Source organism: Amblyomma americanum, chromosome 1 (assembly GCF_052857255.1).
Source record: "Amblyomma americanum isolate KBUSLIRL-KWMA chromosome 1, ASM5285725v1, whole genome shotgun sequence".
NCBI classification, from domain to species: Eukaryota; Metazoa; Arthropoda; class Arachnida; order Ixodida; family Ixodidae; genus Amblyomma; species Amblyomma americanum.
The window spans coordinates 81,655,653-81,676,975 of record NC_135497.1 but is presented as its reverse complement, the minus strand read 5'-3'; the positions used below and the strand labels follow the sequence as shown (position 1 = coordinate 81,676,975).

The window sequence follows — 21,323 nt, the reverse complement described above, 5'->3', positions numbered from 1 at the left end:
CCGCGGTCAGCAAAAAATATTTCCTTTCCTTCTCGCATCTTATTTTACAATAAACCGCCACTAATAATAATACGCTCCATCTCCTGACATCACGTGCGAATCGTGTGCAGTAGGCGGTCAGTGAAGCGTAGAGGTTCGACGACAACCGCATCTCCAAGGGCAGCAGCGCCGCTCACGCTCAACACGACGGTGTGCTGGATGTTGTCACGCCGCACAAACTGCCCTGAAGCTACATGCCATTGCCGGAAACGACGCTGCTTGCATTTATGACGACTGACTCGCAACGTTTAGCAAGAAAAAAGAAAGCAGCCGAGCCTGCCAGGATTCGAACCTGGAATCTTCTGATCCGTAGTCGGACGCGTTACCTGTTGCGCCACAGGCCCCTTTTTCTTTCTTTAATGCCGACTTCAGCACGTCATTTATAAACCAATCCACGCGAACAACACAACACAGATGCTAAAACTACGTCACCCGCATTTGGGGTTACGTAAACGCATTAAAATTCGCGCATGTATAACAAAGCTTCCCTTCTCGGAAGCCACTCAGGCACTGGGTCTTGTATTTTGTGGCCTTCAATAACTCTTCCAACAGATTCACGAAAACACTCTCTTATCGGGCTCGCGTCAATGTCCGCATGTCTGGCTGCCATCCTGGGTCGCCAAATACTGTGCAGGCCAAATATCACGATCATGTCGAAAGGAACCCCGTCTTCATTGTCAACAGGCAAAAATCTGATTCCGAAAGCACCCACCGGTAATTCTTTTTTAATCGTGCGTTGTAGAATGTCCCAAATGAAAAAGGCTTCCCAACAATACAAGAAGACGTGTTCAATCGCGTCCGGCTTTCGGCATATGAAACAATGATTTCCCCAAGGTACAAAAAACCATACACTCCTGCCCCCTGTCCCTCTTTCCCGCTACAACTGCGCCCCATTCAGTGCTGAGGCTAAACATTTCTCACCATTCTAACGCAGTTTTGAGGGCAATGGGTGAAAAGGCTACCTCTCATAGAATCGAAATTGTCATTTTATTTAGTAATAACATTTTTCTGCAACTAGAAAATGCGCGTATCTCAGGCACGAAGTTCATTTCATGGCACTCTAGTGTAATTTCATGCCAGGATACACCAGAGGGTGCCATGAAACAAACTTCGTGCTTGAGGCATACGCATTTTTTAATTCCTGAAACATTTTATTACTAAACAACTGAGAATTTAGATTCTATTACAGACAGCCTTTTCCACCTAGTACCATCAAAATCGCGTTATAATGGTTGGAACTCCTTAGCCACAGCGCTAAACTCCCGCCAAATCTACCACCCTCTCCCTCATCCTTTCCTTCTCAGAGCAATATGTAGCAGGTGGTATGGCTTCGACTATACAGACCGCCACCATGCCATGCCCTTTCCTGCTCTCCTTCATACATAGAGGGGGAAGATCTCCACCCTCTTAATTATACCGAAGCACCAGAGCGGATTTTGAGCGCAGTTACCAAACCTAAGCCCAAACAAACCGAAGCCTCCCTTTCAAGGGATGGAATCACAGGAGCGGTGAGAGGCTGCTCTGCGGGCCGAGACTTGAAAGCCGCCGCGGCCCAACAGTGCCCGGTCATGAGGGTCCGTCGCCGTGCTGCTCGTCCGCCTCACCCTTCACGTACCCTCACCTGATCCACTGAAGTGGCTGAAATAAAACTCTCACCAACCAACCAGCTCTCTCGTGCTAGCTCGCACTGCACACTAGATGCGCCATCTGTGGGCTACCTATCGCCGAGCCGTGAAATTTCGTTTTTTTTTTTCAGTAAAAAGAAAATTGCGCTGAACCTAGGCCAAAACTGCGTCAAAAGGGTTCCTCCCAACTGTTACAGTTGGGGTTCAGTTTTAAGAAGGGGGAAAAATAACGGGTCGGTTACGGTTTTTGGCTTGGTTGCGTGCTCAGTTCCACGCCCATTCGATCAAAAGGTTTGGCCGTGATGGCTTTCCCCCTGACTGAAGAAATACCACCACTGAAAATTGGTTTTGAAGAGATGAAAGACACAGAATATGTCTCACTTGTCGGTGGACCCCTCAATCTCTTCATGAGGGAAGGGAGGAAGAAGTTGGGAGTGAAAGAAGAAAGAGTGCCGCTGTAAAGGGGTGCGGAATAATCTCCACCGCTTGGGGATCTTTAACGAGGGCTGACATCGCACAGAACACGGGCGCCTTTGGGGAAGAGTTAGAAACGCAGCGCGGCTAACACGTGGTCCGTCTGTTACTCCGTGCGTTGACTGGTCGGTAGCCGTGGGTGCCTGCTTCTAACCGCGCCCATTCAAACTTCACATGCGCCGGGCAGCCGTGCGCAGAAACTGCCGAATTCCTGGCTTGCAACAAGGGCGCTGTAAGCATTAACAGCACAGTGCCGAACTCAGAGAAACCAATGATTGCGCCATGCTAGTGTGACTAATCGATGAGCAAAAAGGCGGCACTCACCAGACCACGGTGCATGGTTTCGTCTTGTCCAGAGAAGACGACATACAGGTTTTCGATAAACCAAGCTGTCGCGTGCACAGTACGAGCACCAGACGTCTGCAAAGCGGCTGCGTGGTTCGCGGCTGACTACTTCGCATGTCGTCAGCGCAACGCTGCCCCAAGTTCAGTCAAATGGTGCGAACTGGCCGGGTACGGACGGGGCCGTCGTGTACCCGGAATCCCCGCAGACTGCCTCGCCTTCGCGGACCACGTGACCTGCGCTCGCGCGACGAGATGCGGCCCCTGAGCCGAACCAGCCGGGGCGGCTTCGCCGGAAATCTGACGCTGACGGCCCAAAGCTCATCGCTAGGGCAGACGAGGGAGATAAAGAAAGAAAAGAGCTGCAGTTCAGAGGTACGGTGTCTAGCAGGGGGTCTTCATCGCCGATCGAACTCTCTGCGAGTCGAGATCACCTCACCGCCGATGACTCGCTGGGGCTGCCGAAGTCTGTAGCGAGATGGCGGGTTCTGGAGCCCGTAGCATTTTAACGCGAGAGCGTTAGTACCCCCATGTCGGAACAAAATTGTCCGAGGTTGGCGTCGGCCTTAGCGACCGTTTGAAGCCTCGCGGCTGGAGCAGGCAGATATAATGTGGTGCATCGAGGCTGCCGGAATTTTGTCGAGAATTTTATTGCGAAGTAGACTGGGCTCCCATTAGCGATGAGAGCTGGCAACTTATGAGCTTAATTACCACAGCTGCCACGTGTGAAATGGCTTCACGCAAACGCAGATCATGAAACAAGCGGAAGAGAGAACTATAAGTGCTAGCCATTATCACCTCCTGCGCACGCCGACCGCTAGGGATGCCATCAGGTGCACAGTAAAACAGGGCTCGGCACGATAGTTAAAAAAAAATCGATACTGATATCTGATACCGGAAAAAATGCATTGCCGATACAAGATACAGACGCGATATTGATGTCCGACACTGAGATAATGATACTTGGATGCACCACTGAAATCGTCCATATATCAATCAAGCTCGTTATATGCTTGGCCAAGTTAAGAAATTTCTCCGTGGTTTCTGGAATCTCTAGTGTGTCCGCTATAGCGCACTGTCTCTGGATTGATTAACGAAGCCGGCCGCACGGATTTCTTGAAGCTCTGATTTCCTTGAGCTCCAATGTGGACGCAGCCATGGTTTCGTTATAACTTTGTATAGAAGACGTGGTGACGGTGAAACGATCGCTTCCACGAGCAGGCTAGCAATTTCTTTTTTCTTTGCTGATGCTCTTCACGCGAACTGGTCTGTGAGCACTTGAAAGAATACGACTAAACTTGGAACTCTTTCTGGTGCTTTGTGTTTGTTACTGCTGTATTTGCCGGATGGCATCTGTCTTTAGATAGATAGATAGATAGATAGATAGATAGATAGATAGATAGATAGATAGATAGATAGATAGATAGATAGATAGATAGATAGATAGATAGATAGATAGATAGATAGATAGATAGATAGATAGATAGATAGATAGATAGATAGATAGATAGATAGATAGATAGATAGATAGATAGATAGATAGATAGATAGATAGATAGATAGATAGATAGATAGATAGATAGATAGATAGATAGATAGATAGATAGATAGATAGATAGATAGATAGATAGATAGATAGATAGATAGATAGATAGATAGATAGATAGATAGATAGATAGATAGATAGATAGATAGATAGATAGATAGATAGATAGATAGATAGATAGATAGATAGATAGATAGATAGATAGATAGATAGATAGATAGATAGATAGATAGATAGATAGATAGATAGATAGATAGATAGATAGATAGATAGATAGATAGATAGATAGATAGATAGATAGATAGATAGATAGATAGATAGATATGTTTATTTGAGTGTGCCTCAACAGCCAAGTGGCCTAAACGAGCGCACACTAGGTCAGATACATCAAAAACACCACTTCAAAAGATTTAAAAGCAGGCACGAAAACAACAATTAGGCAAATATGTCCATGTCATTAAACGTTTTGTTATATAAGATTTGTAAACGAGTCATTGGACAGATGGCGTGCAAATCGGGATAAAATGTGTCGAAACATTTTGCAGCTTTTGCATGCGGTACACGAAAATTCAGCGACATCAGTAAGGTCCCACAGTTAATGTAACCGCGCACGACGTTTTGCAGAAACTGCATGTCACGTATGCGTCGCCTGTCGCCAAGGGTAGACATATTGAGGTCTGCCAAGAGAGAATCATAGTCGTAGAAACGACGGCGACCAATATATCTATCATAATAGATGCGTATGAACTTACGCTGGACATTTTCAATTTTCGTGCAATAGGCGACAGATACGCTATTCCAGGCTACTGACGCAAACTCAAGACGCGGTCTCACAAGGGCACAGTATAGAGTGCGTAGACATTCGTGCCGCCGAAATTTTTTTGTGAATCTAGAGATAAGACCAATATGCCTAAATGCACGTAACACAATTGAATTTACATGCAGTCTAAAATCAAGCTTTGAATCAACAACAACACCAAGGTCTCGTACATGAGCCACGCGAGAAATCTCACCCGCCAAAAGTGTGTAATCAAACGTAACTGTGTCGCGTTTCCTAGTTAGAGACAGAACGGAAGTCTTCTTAATATTCAGTTTTAAGCGATTCATGAAACACCAATTCTCAACGTTGTTAATGTCAGCTTGCAATTGGCGGCAGTCCTCAATATCTCCAATATTACGGAATAATTTGAAATCATCTGCGAAGAGCAAAATTCTCGAGTTCTTGACATGTAACGGCAAATCATTAATAAACACTAAAAACAACAGCGGTCCTAAGTTGGAGCCCTGAGGCACTCCCGAAGATGACAGAAATTCGTTGGACACACAGCCGGAAAATCGTACCATGTTACGGCGGCTGCCAAGGTAGCTTTTGAGCCACCTGCAGTATATGGGGCAAAGTCCGTATCTTTCCATCTTCATCAGAAGTACCTCATGGGAAACCATATCGAAAGCTTTAGTCATGTCAAAGTAGACTGCATCTACCTGACCACGATTAAATACATGTGGCCCAGTATAATCAAGAAAGCTGCATAAATTCGTTTCCACAGAGCGACCTTTCAAAAAACCGTGCTGCAGAATCGAGATCTTCTGTTTGAAGTATGAGCCCATGCGTTCGCACATAATCATTTCAAAAACTTTCGCAAAAGAACAAATTAGTGACACAGGACGAAAGTTGTTTACATCACAAGCATCGCCAGACTTGAATACAGGAACAACTACTGACAACTTCCAATGACGAGGGAAAACACCAGTTCGCAACGATAAGTTGAACAAATGCGCCAAAACAGGGCCGAAAATGTCAGCGCATCCTTTGATTATGAAGCTGGGAATTTCATCAATTCCTGTTGAAAGTTTTGGCTTAAGTTTCTGAATCGCCGAAAGAACCTCATGCTCGGTGACAATATCATAAGCTAAACAGTCAGCGCTGTCTTCAAGAGTGATAACAGCAGTTGTGTTATCATGGCGCACAAAACAAGAGCTGAAGTGATCAGCAAAAGCTTGGCACACATCTTGATGTTTAAAACAGATGCTATCGCGCGTCTTTATCACAGCAGCACTAACCTTATCATTTCTTTGCTTGCGCACAAAATCCCAAAAACTGCTTGGTTCCTTTTTAAAGTTCTGTTCGAGAAGTCTGTGGTAGTCGGCTTCATCACGTGCAATCAGTTTTTTCACAATTTTTCTGCACAATGAATATCTTTGGTACCAATATTCACTTTCTGATTTCACGTAGAGTTTGTGATACTTCTGTTTTTTCTTCAAGTAATGTCTCAAATCGTGCGAAAACCAGCATGGAAATCTACACTTCTTCGATTTACGGTGAGGTATACATTTTTTCATTATACCTTGTACAGTTGATGTAAGTAGCTCAACGCCTGTGTTTACATCCTCAGTCTCAAGCAATTCTGACCAGTCGTAGGCCAGAAGATCATTGTACAGCCTGAGGTAATTGCCATACGCGTATCTAAATTTTTCTGGCACCATCTCACGCACTGCACGAAACGACAAGAAGAACGACAAGGTAAACGGGCAATGATATTTGTCTACTAGAACAAGAGGATCGCGCACCGCTTGCACGCCAAAAAGAGGCACATTAGATAAAATTAGGTCTAAAATGTTTCCAGCACAGTTCTTCATTGTATTAAATTGATATAAACCATGAAAATTACTAAAATCAATTAAACATTCGGCTTTTTCTCGAGTTGCTGTGCAGTCACTAGTGACCAAACCAGTGGACCAATCGACCTTAGGAAGATTAAAGTCCCCGTAGATGTGAACCTTGTACTTCAAAAAATCAATTTTTTCCCCAATATCCAAAAAATGATCGGTAAAAACGTTAGGAGCAGAATTTGGTGGAAAGTAGTAACAGCCGACTAGATAGTGCGATTTGTCACACGTTGGAATTTCCAACCACACACATTCTTCGTATGTCTCTAGGTCTGGTCTCCTAAATGCATTTAGCACAGAACGGCAGGCTATCAGAACTCCGCCCCCGTATTTAATCTTGTCAGAGTACACCCTATCGGCCCTGAAAACAGTGTATTCATCTGAGAAATAACACGCACTTGAACATGATGCGTTTAGCCACGTTTCCGTCAGGCACATAATGTCATACTCACATTCGTATGCATTCGCGAAGAGAGCTTCCCTTTTAGTTCGCAGCCCTCTCGTGTTTTGGTAATACAGCTTAATTTCCTGAGCCATTTTCGGATGTAGTTACAGCACCATTAGGGTCATCAAAGCGCCGTGAAGACCACAGCTTTCCATAAAAAGGGCGAAATACGCAACCATCAGGCCACACTTCCGGTTTGCTCACAAGTTCAAATAAATGCTCATCCATAGAAACGTGAAAGGAGCAATATGTATCGTACTTAGTTTTCAGTTTTGTGCAAGTAACAACCTTGTCACCTACTGTGTCCGCCAAAAGTTCCTGTATGTCCGACGCCGTTGTTGTCGGGTCCAGACGAGAAACAAATAAGCTTTTCTTCGCCGGTAGTCTGGGCGCTACTTTAAGCATGGACTGCTTAGCTGTGCCAAACGTTGCTCGAGGCCGAGGTGGTTGGCTCACCGCTTTCGACGGGCGTTGCAGATGAGTACTCTGGTCCTGAGCAGGAGGCTTCGATGGAGGGGCCGACATTCCAGCAGGCGGATTTGCCGCCACGGCTGAAGCGTAGCTGGGAGATTGCGAGCAGTCAAAATGCGAGCACTCACTCTGGCTGACGGTACGAACAGACGCACTCAGGCCATTCAAAGCCTCACGCAGGAGCGCGTTTTCCGCACGGAGCTGTCGCACCTCATCAGTTAACGCATCCATTCGACTAGCCATTTCTTGTAGCATTAAAACAACACTCGGGGAAGCACTGATGGAATCTGAGTCTTGAAAATCCAGGGAAGAGCGCTGCACTTCGGGGGGCGTGTCCAGTGCTCAACGATGCAAGCTCCTTGCGCTTGAGGAAATCCACGCACTTAATTTCCCCAGCTCTGTGATTAAGAGACGTTTGAAGTCAAACATTCTGCGTTGAAAGCTAGAAGGAAAACCAGAAAAAAAAGGTGGTTGAAAGTTTTTATTAGGCGAAACATAAATAACCCTGCTAAGAAAGCAATGCGTGAATTGTTTCTTCAGAAATAATTCTTTACTTATCATTCGCGCCCAGGTGCAGCTGTTCCCTTGTATGTTTTGCGATAATGTTTTTTGCAATTCCGTATTTTCATTAATGATGATTTTGTGTATTTTGGATGCCTTGTTTTTGTGAAAATTATAACCTGGCTGTGTTCACTTTTTTCTTTTATTTTATGTAAATATTTTTAAGCGAGTCTGCTCCTATGCCTTGTAACGGCTGCCTGGGCCTTGTCAAGTTGTGTACCTACATCTTTTAGTCCAGACAGCCAGCCAGATTTTCTGGGAAATAAATTGAATTGAATTGAAGAATAATAATCTTTTTTTTTTCATTTTCAGACATGGTACAAATTGAGGCCTGTCGAATGCAGGAAGGCTCGACAGGCATGTGCCTGGCAGTCCGCGACGTCAATAGCGTTCATAGGCATGTTTATTTTTTGAACAAAAAGAAATAAAGAAAAATGAGAAAACACGCACGCACATACCCGATCGCGCACACACCCCGACGGCTGAAGACTATAGCTCCAGAACAGTTTGATTCACAGGTTTCCGGCTGGTTCAACGGACTTCGAAACACCTTCTGGGGAGAGAACATAAAGACGCTCAACCACTGCGTTCTCTTGTCATGAACACCTGAGCCGAATAATACACTTCTGCACCCAGCAGAGAACCCACAGTCGCGGGCGAAAGTTGGCGAGTCTTTTCCGGCGACTTTTTCATGCTCGCACGCTCCTGAGCAATCCTGTGCAGAGATGGCTGTTGGTTAGATTCTTCAAGGCGTCACATAGCTACCAGGGCCGCGGCCATTCAGCAGCGTCGCCCCGACTGGTCAGGAAGTCCCCCCCCCCCTTCCGGCGTAATAATAATAATAATAATAATTGGTTTTGGGGGAAAGGAAATGACGCAGTATCTGTCTCATATATCTTTGGACACCTGAAGCACGCCGTAAGGGAAGGGATAAAGGAGGGAGTGAAAGAAGAAAGGAAGAAGAGGTGCCGTAGTGGAGGGCTCCGGAATAATTTCGACCACCTGGGGATCTTTAACGTGCACTGACATCGCACTGCACACGGGCGCCTTAGCGTTTTCCTCCATAAAAACGAAGCCGCCGCGGTCGGGTTCGAACCCGGGAACTCCGGATCAGTAGTCGAGCGCCCTAACCACTGAGCCACCGCGGCGGGTCCCCCTCCGGCGGATGAGCGGCGATTTTTGAGCGTATAAAAAGTGGCAGGAAAGGCGCGAAGATGCTGAAATACAAATTTTGACTACATATAACTCAGCTTCTACAAAACAATTAAAAAAAATTCTTGCTGGACGATATTCTTGAAGTGGCCCCCTTCAACATCCCAGGAATACCGCGCAAACGCATCATCGGGCAAGCTGTTCAATACCAAAGGTACGTAGTAGGGTTGCACACGTTCTCTGTACTTGGCCCGCGCACGTGTAAACATAAAGCGTTCTCATGAGCGATGTTCTCGTACTGGGGTATACAAACTGAAAAAATTCCTTAGTTCGAATATAATTTAGGACAGCTGTTAATTTACACACGAATTCAGAATTAGGGATGTGCAGGTGTGCGACGGTAATCGCATTCAAAGGCAGAGACATCCCAAAGCAGACAAATTTGAGCAAACATTTCAAAACGCAGTTAATTTCTTCTTGCTAGAAACTGGAGCAATAAAAAAAAATCAGGTTATACCGTATCGGAATACAGAGTAATCTAGAGCATTGACGGCACGTTTACGGATTTCAAAATGGCATAGAAATTCGCTACCTTACGCGGCTCAGTACAAACCTGGCCTAAATGCGCGTGCCAGGACACTCAGCATCGAAATGAATTCCAAGGTATTTAATCGATGGCACATAATCGATAGGGGGCGAGTACAATGATGACAGGTAGGTAAATGCACCAAAACAGGTGTAGCAACAGTTATTTTCGTATAAGAGCTATGAGAACAAAACTCAGGCAACCAACTCATGACTTGCGGTGTGTCATGATGAAGATGCGAGATTGCCTCGAACCTTGCTAATATCTTGCTAATCTCTGTCATTTAGATGCTACATTTACTCATCGACATAAAGTGCCAGCATGTGCTCAAACCGTCGGCTCTATCGATAGAGCCCCGCGATGTGTCCGTCATAATAAAGCTGCTCCACAGGCGAGGACGGGCACGCTGCCGTGTTATGGAGCGGCCTTTTTGAACTGACAAGAGTGCGTGGCAACAAATTTTTTGTACGCTCGTGAGCATGACGGCGACAGTCTTCCATTTCCGTTCGCAACCACCGCAGGTAAGAGGGAAGGTGTGCTGTTTCTACCACAATAGTGAGCCTACCTCCTGGTTACTTTTGTCACCGAGTGTGCTATCACATGGCAAGCAAGGAAAGTAGGAAGAAAGCAGACTGGCCGGGCCAAAGGCATTGGCATCGCCTGTTTCTAATTCTACTAGTGCTACCGCAACATCGGCTACTTCAGGTACACCCTCTCGTCACGCCACTGAAAATAAATCAGTTTTCCTTTCGCACATTAATATGTTAAGTTGTAGAAATATTTCTCATGCGAGCAGCCGCTGAGGTTCAGTGGTTATGGCGCTCGGCTGCTGTCCCGAAAGACGCGGGTTCGATCCCGGTCGCGGCGGTCAAATTTCGATGGAGGCGAAATGTCAGTGCACGTTAAAGAACAGGTGGTCGAAATTGACCGGAGCCCTTCGCTACGGAGTCTCTCATAGCCTGAGTCGCTTTGGGACGCTAAACCCCCATCAAACCTGTATCATTGCTAGGTCCAAAGACGGATTACAACGTGAAATAATTGAAGCATATTACATCAAGCAGATGGGGCTCTATGCCTGAGTAAGCCGTCAGTGCTGTCAGAAGAAGAGATTGGTTTTCTTAGCGGATAATTGCCAACGTTGTAATCCTTGCCTCTCGTTTTGGCAGGTGTGTGTTTTATTAGGTGATAATTTTTATCTGTTTTGTTCTTTATCTATTTGCTTGTATATTTGGCTCGAGTGGTTATAAAGCAGCTTTTTGGAACAGTCAACTCGGGTGGAAGTCGGCGTCAGTCCTGTGTTGTGTGTGTTTGTCTTTTCGCGCCAGTGCGCTTTTACACAAACTATTATAACAGAACCGTCTGTAGCGCGCTCTTTGAATTTCCAAACCCGAAGGCTCCTGCTCGTACAGTAATACAAAGTCTAACCGTTTTTGCCGAGCGAATTATGCTTTAGCTTCTGAGACAACACTCGCGCGATTTTGTGGGCGGCGTCACAGGCTCGACCGGCTCCGTTGTGCCGACATAATTCGAGCGAAGGAAGGAAAAACAGCGAGTTTCACGCGCACAAGCGAAACACGCTGTGGCGAAGTTGTCAGGCAGCTGTATCGCACTCTGACGATGAACGGACGACATCTGAAGAGCACTGAGCAACCAGCACTACCAGAGGAAACGGCGGCCGACGGCAGTAAGCGCGGTTCGGAATACGCTACGGGGAATACGTGAAGGTAGTGCGCCGAACACCGGGCGCCCACCTGCTCTCTTCGTATCACCATCTGCAAGCGACTACTGCCGTACCGGAAATTGGCGCGGTAGTATTAGCAGCTACTCCATCTCACAAGCACACTGCGGTACTGTGAGTGCTAGGGCGATCTGAGCCAATCAGAACGGCGCGCGCTGCAAAAATGCGTCCCCCCGCGCCCGTCCTCCCTGGACTGTCCGGCAATGCGAAGAGCGTCACTGTCCAGTTGCGGCACGCAGGTAACGAAGGAGTCTAGGCTGTAGTAACTATAGGAGATATAGTTGAACACGGCTCAAGCATTTTAGGGCCTATTTGCTGTGTTTTTGCAGCCCTTCCTGCTGCCTTATTTGGAGGAGAGAGCTGTAGGGTCCACAGTGCTGCAAACTACTTGTCAGACTGCGAGAGAGCATCACGAGAGACCCGGAGCCCATTCGGCGAATTTGCGCGTGACCCATCCTCCGCCGTCGGCCGGACAACAACGGGCTTACAGGGAATGTGTGCCATGAGTAACCATGGCCAATCCAGTTTCACGTGACCAAACGGCGCGTGCATTCACTCTCTCCCAGACACGTAGGCGAGTGAATGGGCAGGGCTTCGTGTGCCAGTGCGTGGCGATCTTTTGACATACACTGGAACTTTTCTCACCACAGGGAACGAAGGATTTTCCTAGAAGGAGCATGTGCAGCGTGTTAAAGCACGTGTTGCGTTGTACATAGAGAGCTCCCATTTTTTATTTCTGCCATGTGAACAAAGGGTTGTTACGTTTTTCATCGTCGACCCCTCCATGCCTCGGCGACCACCTCTCGATGTCCGATGCCCAATGGTCCGACGTCTCGCCCGGACAACGCCACCTTCGAGGCCCACTCTCGCACTAACCGCCAAACGCAGCGACTGGCTGGCAGCTGTGGGATCCTCGCTACAGGTATAGTGTTCTCGAATATTTCAGGGCACTATAGGCAAGCGTCAGGCCTCGACGTCACGGAGATGCGGCGACGCTGGCGGTAGCAGTGACTTTCGTTGTGTAGGCAAAAGGCGAGACCCTCCGCATTCGGTGCGCCGGGCTTCCTTCTTTTTTGGGCATACTTCACGGCATGCCGATAAATTGTGGTGCGGTTGTCTGACCCGCAGTGCAGCAGAAAGGAAGCGGCGTAAGTTTGCACGAGTTGATTGCAGTCAGATAGGCGCGAAAGCGACGGGCAGGGGCCGAGAAGCGGGACAAGTTCGGCGGCGGGTCGGCTTCGCGGCTGCCATTGCGTTTCTGCACTGAAATCTAACCAGTTAGTTGGCGTCTCTTAATCGGCGTCGTTGCTCTTCGGTCGCGTGGCCAACAGCGCAAGGATCACCTGCAACTGGTTCAGTTCACATTCTGTCGTGCTGTCAGCATAAGTTTAGGCGCGATATTCCGTGTGCTTGGGATCGTAAGTTGAACGCAGGGGGCCGTTGTCAGATGCGAATCGCCCGGAGAGCATCCCGTGAGACACTTCGCGCAAAAAGATAAAAAGGACAAAAAGCTGCTGACGGTCGTTTTCGGCGTTCACAAAGTGGCGCTAAACGCGCAACGTTTGAAGCAGCGCCGGCTTTGGTAGAAGACTTCGTACGCACGACGCGTAGTTTTTTCTATTCTTCCGTTTTACGACTGGTCTAACGACGCTAGGATCTCGGCAAACTCACACAATTTTATTTCCGAGATTATTTTAATTTTGCTATGGTAGCTTGATCAGAAACTGGCGAACACAGCAAATGCCACGCCAAAATCCACTACGATCAAGCAGCATGCGCTCACCTGAATGTAAATTTTAAATTAAGAAGCAAAATGATTTATTTATAGCCTAAATTTCGGTTGTAGGCTCGAGGAAAACGTCCATGCATGCGCTTGTGCAGCTCTCGAATCGCATTTGCTTTACATTTCAACGTTATCCGCAGTGACGCGGCTCGGCGAAAATAGGAAGCACGTCACAAGGTTCGTCTTGTGAAAATGCTGCTTCGCATCGTGCACCGCGTCGTCTGTGTCTTGCACTAGCAATCGGATATGCTGTGCCAGCCCAGAAGTTCAGGACTGCGGACGATTATAGATTCTCGGCATACCTCGCGCTTTCGCCCGCCGTAGGCGCCCTAGTTACTTGCCGTTAACTATATAGGAGCGGAGAGACACCCGCTTCAGCGCACCGCCTACCAATTCCTTCTGGCGATCAGGTTCAAAAAGCGCACAACTACTCTCCGAGCATCAACAAAAATGTCTTTAACCACAAGCTACGCGCACGCTTTGAAATATTCGCATACGCGAGTTGGTTTCAAAGGCAGCGTCGCATGGCGCAGTGTAGGCATATGCCGAGTTTTTGCCTACACCCCGCGTTGCTGCCGACCGCAGCTCCACCTTTGTTTACAAAAATGACGCTTGTCTCAAGTACAGCCGTGAAATTTTGCACGGCAAAACTATGTTGCAGCCCATTTTTTCCGGCGAAACGGTTGAAATGGAACTGCCCCCTCCCAGAGTGACCCACATGTGCGCCCCTTCTTTGCCAAAAGTAAACAGCCCGAGGGGTTTGCTTCAAAGTCGCTTAGTGGGGATCCTGCCGCATCCGTGGAAGTTTCGGAGGGGTGAGGACGAAGTGTTTCTCCCGCCTTCAAGAGAGTTCCAATGCTGGCGATGCATAAACGAGCAACAGAGCGCCTATCACGAATCCACATTGAGCTCTACACTTTTGGCCAAGGCTGTACGTCTTTGTAGCTCATTTACCCGGACGCCATTGAACAGAGGAGCTACTGTCCACGAAGCACACTTGCGCTAGCGGCCGTAGCAGGCCCTTGTGTATCGTGCTGCTGCCGCTCCGCACTTCTCACCGCTCTACTGCCGCTCCGGGCGCCGCTTCACGGATAGTGCCTGCTGTCTGGCCCGAGCACCGTGTTTCGATCAACACGTCATTCCCCTGGCTCCGGGCTTCCCGGTCTCATCGTGTACGCAGCTACACGAGAGCACTGAAATCTTTTCAGTCGCTCTCCTATTTCTCTCGTGACTGTCTACCCTACTTCTTTGCTTTCGCTCTAATAAACAGTTTTACGTCCGACTCCGACCGGTGAACAATTCAAGTGTATAGCACCCCATCGTTCAGCGCGTCACCCTACATACAAGGCTGCTTGGTACTGCTAATCCTAAAAGGTTCACATATCCACCAAATATTTCCGGGTTCATGATGTATTTTATTGTAAAATACAATATGCTTTAAACATAGGATGCCGTGTCCATATTTTTGTTAACATATATGTTTCGATCGAAGTGCTGCACTACTTGCACTCAATGCTGAAATCAGCCTTACATAGACGTCGAAAAAATTTCGGGTTCCATTGCGAGTTGGGGATCCTTTTTCGGAGCCCACTGTCCCACCTGCGGCCCCTAAGCTGCTCTTCCCACTGCTTTTTTCTCTTCCACAGGTTAAGCAGACGGCTGTCTAGCGCCCCTGATTAGCATTCATCAGCCACCGTATCTCCTTCTATGTCTGTTGTAGTTGGAGATAACGGGGCGGATGGCAAAGACCGATGGCATGCATGCATTCAGAGCCAGTCGTGATGCATTCGCAGGCGTTTTTCTGAACACTTAAAATAGGCAGCGTCGTTTTAGCACTTTCTCATCTTAATTTCGCCCTTATTTGCATTAATCTTGCGCATACAGCGCGAAAGGATATCAACTCGCGATGTCAAAGAGTCCACCTGTGCGATGCACGTGCCGCTATACCTAGCTTACGTGTCAAACATTTCCGCACTTCGTCGTAGTGACAGGAAGGCGAAGGCGGTGAGCGCACGCTGAGAATCGCGCCTTCTCGGGCAGTGCGACGATGCTGCGTCAGCGCACTTCCCGTGGACGTAGTACGTCGCGGCAAGTGTCGGCGTGTTCTGTGGACGCACCTGTACGACCGCTGTATCGCTGCGTCGCTTCGCCACTTAACCATACTTCACCCTGAAGGTGAGGTTTTATGGCCCTCAGGTCGCGCGTCGCATTCCGTAGTGAAGCCTGCTGTCTGTTCCATTTGCTGCGCATTTCGTTTTCTTTTTTTGCGTCGCATTAACACTGCAGCGTTGCCTGAATGCGGTCAAGAAGGTCTTACTCGCGGAATCGTATGTGAACGGTAGTTTTACACGGATGTATTAAACGCTCGTATCGTTTAATGGGGTCGTTCTATAAGGGTCGATCTGCTGCAGAGGGAGTACTCTGGCGGTCTGTCAGTCATGCTTCGGTGCTCACCTTCATCGACGCTGCGGTCAGTGGTGCAAAAAAACACGCACACGGACGTGATGGACCTGAGTATAATTTGTAGACGTTTAGGCTTGCACTCTTGTCATTTAATCTTTTCGCGTTTTCGCTTATATTGACCTCTGTCAGCTTCAAATGAAATGACTGCCGGTAAACTAGTTCGTGCAAAGCATGACATGTTCTTATAGTTCACGGACACTGAAAAGTTGCACAGACGATTTTCACTTCTGAGGCGCGACATCAGCTCCTTTTGAGCGGCAATAAACCCAGCTTGAATTCCCTAGTGAGGAGCTAATATTGCCGTGTTTTCGCGTTTCCTTTTATTTCGCGACGCGTCTAGTCTTGAGCAAATAAAGTGATGACCAATGAAATCTCTCAAGCAATGTGATTCACTTTCTTTTCTGGCTGTGGCATTGACTTTATGGCCCTATTTATTTAAGAAGCTGCATGCAGAAAAAAACACCACCATGCTTTTATACATGACGTGCGACGAAAGACGACGTCCGATCTATCTTCGTCGCCCTTGGCTTTGTCGTTCATATACAGAGAAAAAAAAAAGGTTCAAACTGCGCGCCAGAAATGTCGGCATACAGCTTTTATTCTTTATTTGTTATTTCACCTTACTTCCGAGGTGGCGCCACAAAACTTGCTTCTAGAGTGCCTCGATACTAGCGCCCATCGAGGCACCCTACGTGCCTCGATTCTGTTTTCACGAGTCACGCACGCCTTGTCACGGCGCCAGAAACACGCTACAATATTATGGTGACTATAGAAAGGCAGAGCTGATTGTCTTCTCCAATGTTTTTCTGTATGATTAGCCTCTAGCTTGTTGTAAATATAAAATGGTTGTCAGTTATACCACCAATTTGGCGTCCTTCCAATCGTACAGTTCAGTTTGGTGTTGCTGCCAATAGGTTTGGGAAAGCGACTGGTCCCTTCTGGCGTGACCAGCTTCTTCAAAGCGCACCCGGAATCAGAATGACTCGTTGCTTGTGCCCACCCACAGAAGTGCTCAATATGACTCACTCAGGCTCGTCGAAACGAGGGAAAAAGCCATGCCGCGTGTTAGGATGGTTTGCGCTTCCCAATGCACAGGTAAACAGGCAGCCGCTGGTACCGCGTTGTGCGGCCTACTACCTACAAATTCACCTATATAATCAAGGGCTATGCAAAAGGTGACAGAAAAGACCCCAAGGTCAAAGTGGGAGGGAAAAAAAAAGAAGGCAAACTGATTGTAAGGATGAATATACCTGCCTTGTGGACTGAATATCCACAGTACCATGCTTTGTTTGTGAAAGTCTTGGAAAAAAGCTGTTATGTTTACTTTCAGCCTAATCATCTCAAAACAAAATTTCCCTACATTTGCTTCATTAAACCTTCACTAAGCCACTAAATTCCAGACATGTAATATTTTTGCAGTATTTAATTACAAACCCTACAAGTCTAGGCTTCCATAAGTGTAATTAAGTTTAGTGAGAAACATTCCATAAAACTTGAGCCATCATGTAAAAATAAAATTGCCAGAAAATACCATTCGTTGTTACCATATAATTCTAAGAAGAAGGCCGCATCACTCAACTTTCTCCAAAGTTTCAAAGAAACATGTGATGAATATGGCCCAAAACATCCATCCCCTAAAGTGTGTGATGAGGTGTCATGAGCACCTCCACAAAGCAAAGGATGTACGGAAATATCTACATGACAAAAAATTTCACTTCGATGCAAGGCATGGGTAACGCTGCACTGATAAAGCATGCCAGGTGTAGTAAGCCCCATAATGATGAGGGCCATATTGCAAAAATGGTAGCTGAAGTCAGCAACTAATTCGTGTCCCTTTCATTATATCTCGGCCCAGAGCTTTTATCACTGCCAATTCAGTCTCGTTGACAAGATCTGGCAAACATCGAAAAATACTCTGTGCCAAGCAACATCATATTTGAGGTGTATAGGAACCCTTAAACAACCTTCCCAGCCCATAAACAAAAGAAGCCAGGAAGCGCTGGTTTCTTTATTCACTAGCATCGAAACATGCAAAAATTAAATCCTTACCTGGGAAAATGAACCCACATAAATGTGTCAGTCTTTTATTGATGAAACAGTCACCACAGCAGTGATCAAAGAAGCATCAAGGAAACCAATGCTTTTCTATTTTTCCTTTCATGGTCAAACACAATTAAACGTCACACTTTTCGCAGTGTGGAGGGGTCCTCGAACACCATCCGAAAGGTCTTTATATATATGTGCCTTTTTGGGTGTTATCTCCAACTAGCTAGACCAGTTTATTTCCTAAACCCTCACAAATGTGGGCCAGGCCAGAACAATTACACTTTTGCCATTGTGTGGGCAGGGCCATAAAGGTTTAACCCCTAGTCGAAAACAAAATAACTGCTGAGCAGCTGGCACACTGTGTTTAGCATATTATCAAAGAATACTCAAGGGCATTTTTGGAGGCATAATACCAGCAGCAATGTGCACTGGTGATTTCCGAACACCACAAAATCATATGTTGCAATCAAATGCCCCAGAAAGCAAAATTATCTTCCCTGTTAGCTGCTTTAGATTTACAGAGCTTGTAGTGACTGTGTTTGTGCTCTGTAGCAGGAGACATCTATGAGAACAATGTATCAACGGGTAGTGTGGGCAGAGGAAGAAGGACGAGACCTTTGCAATCTTGAAGTACAGTTTCTAGTTTACTCAGATTGGCCCACATGCCAGAGAAGTGGTTTCTTCTGCTTGCTATTTGGGCTACTACACTTCATGTTTGAAGGCAAACAGTGAATGCCTAACTCTTCCAGATGTTATGCACTTAGTGAACACAGCTTTCCCTGAGAATGCCACAGCTAGCAACAACTTCTTTTTCATATGAATTTAGCATTCTTCACATTCCAACTCTGATGCTTTGAATGCATTTGTAATAGAACCCCCCCAATGCAAAAATCTGTCTGTTTATCCGTCTGAATCTTCAGTTGGCAGGATGAAAAGTGGAAAGGGGGAATGCTCCCTACTTTCAGGTGAGGTCAGAGAAAGTGGAAGTGAATAAGAGGGTGGCAGGCGGCAATGCAGAGAGTGGGAAATCCCAGGAGAGGGAGACTGAAAGTGGGATATATGGAAGATGAAGAGAGGGTGGGAGGCGACAGGCAGTGGAGGTGGGATATGCCCTGTCCTTCCACGACTGCTGGATTGTGTCAAGAGTGTGTGGCAGTGGTACATTGTGTCACACTGACTGCTTTGATCATGCCATCCATCGCACAATCTGAATCCGGGAGAAGCTGCTCTGTCTGGGGAGAACGTTAATGCTAATGCGTACACTGGCCGTGCTGCATCAGTTGCATTGGTCATCTATAATTCATCATGCTCGCTAGCCAACAGTGTTACACTTGTAACAAATGTGTTATTTGGAATGTTGTACAATGTCATGACTGTAACAATGTGAGCAAGAAAGTAAAAAGTGCACACACACCAGTGTACAGGGTCGCTATTGCAAAGTTCCCAACTCAGCTTACAACATGATGTAACATTTCTCAAAACAAGGCATTGCATTGAGCTTGGCAGCACCATTTTACCGTGGGATTCATCTGCATCATCACGAAAAAAAACATGATCCCGCAATCCCTGGGGACCCGCCGCGGTGGCTCAGTGGTTAGGGCGCTCGACTACTGATCCGGAGTTCCCGGGTTCGAACCCGACCGCGGCGGCTGCGTTTTTATGGAGGAAAAACGCTAAGGCGCCCGTGTGCTGTGCGATGTCAGTGCACGTTAAAGATCCCCACGTGGTCGAAATTATTCCGGAGCCCTCCACTACGGCACCTCCTTCTTCCTTTCCTCTTTCACTCCCTCCCTTATCCCTTCCCTTATGGCGCGGTTGGTGCAGGTGTCTACGATATATGAGACAGATACTGTGCCATTTCCTTTCCTCCAGAAACCAATTATTATTAATCCCTGGATATTTATTTACAGCGTTCAAAAATTGTGATGCTTTGCACAAAATTATGCATATAAATTATGTATGCTTGTCTGTGAACCATCATCCTGTAAACTTTTGCTCATGACTCTTGTCTGAAGAAAACTGACATGTAGTATTTCATGTTTCAAAAGCAACTAATTGGCTTTCTTAATGCCTGCACAGCCTATTCAAGCAAAAAAAGGTTGGTTTTGAAAAGAACTGTCAAGAGGCATTTGGGAAGGTAAAAGCATGCCGATGATACCACTCCCACCATTAAAAATTTTATTTTCTTGCTAGCATTTGTGAATGCAGCTGGTTTGTCTGCATTTCAAAATGACACACACTACTGCATGACAGCTGGTACAGTTGTAGCTATTTTGCATCATAAGCTCACTTCAGAAGAGAATACTGGGAGCTGCTACAATACCACAGTAATGATAACAGATGTCATTGCCAAGTTAAACTACAGTAATTATATTTAGCAGGAGTGCATATCTTCATGCGGAGTACTCTAGCTCCTGAAAATGACAGTAAAATGTCACCAACGTGTCAGCCTCAACGATGACACATTTCAGTCCCTAGATCACACCAAGTATTCCTTGTGCAGACATTGTTTTTTTTTGTTGAGAAAGAAAAAGAAGATTTAAAACAAGCTGGCAAAGTAGCAAAGCAGGGGTTTGGGCTGGATGATGAATATTCATGGTGAGAAACACCACAAACTAAGCAGGACACACAAAAAAAGCAAGCCACCAGCGTTTGTGGTGCTTTCCTTTTCTGGTATGTTACCTCTAGTTAGTGCTGTTTTTCACAATGACAAACTATCACCTCCCTTGCATCTCACTCAGTCAGCTCTATGCAAGTGGATCATAGCAGCGCATCGCATTATGCTGTACGTGCTCATTGGGAGCTTGAAAAATACCCCACTGCCAGTCCAGCCGAAGTAATAAAACAAATGCATTATGTCTCGCAATATGCATTGTGACACGTTTAAATACTATTTTTTCCTAAAGACAACCGAAATGTGCAATGCCTTTTATTTATTTATTTATTTCAAATACCCTCATGGCCCCTGGGGCATTATTGAGGGGAGTGGAACAAGGTGTACAATAACACAGATGACAAGAAATTGAACTACGTTCATGGGCTATAGCATTACATATGGCTCACTGCACTGAGTATTACACATTTTAGCAATTGTGCACCTACGTGGAAAGCTAGACAAAGAAAAAGAAAAGAAAACCAACAAGTAAAAACGCAGATGCGTATGGTGAAAAACTGTTTTTATTTCACATGAAACTGATGCAATTTCACTATTATGAGATCTTTATCAGCATTTACTTTCTGTTCCTGTCCTTACTGTTTTTAGGTGTCTAGTACTCTCCTTTAAAGGCCAAATCCAGGATTTTTTCTACCTCCTCAAAATTTATTGAAACTTTCAGGCTACATTATTTGCAGTTTCTGGCCACTTGCGTGAAACTCTACAACAGGG

At 46.4% G+C, this 21,323-nt stretch overlaps 1 non-coding gene across 1 annotated transcript; it reads right to left on the bottom strand.

Moving 5' to 3' along the window:
- Positions 1-310: 310 nt before the first annotated feature.
- TRNAR-ACG (transfer RNA arginine (anticodon ACG)) lies at positions 311-383 on the bottom strand. Its single transcript has one exon. It is a non-coding gene; the product is annotated as a tRNA-Arg (tRNA).
- Positions 384-21,323: the final 20,940 nt, after the last annotated feature.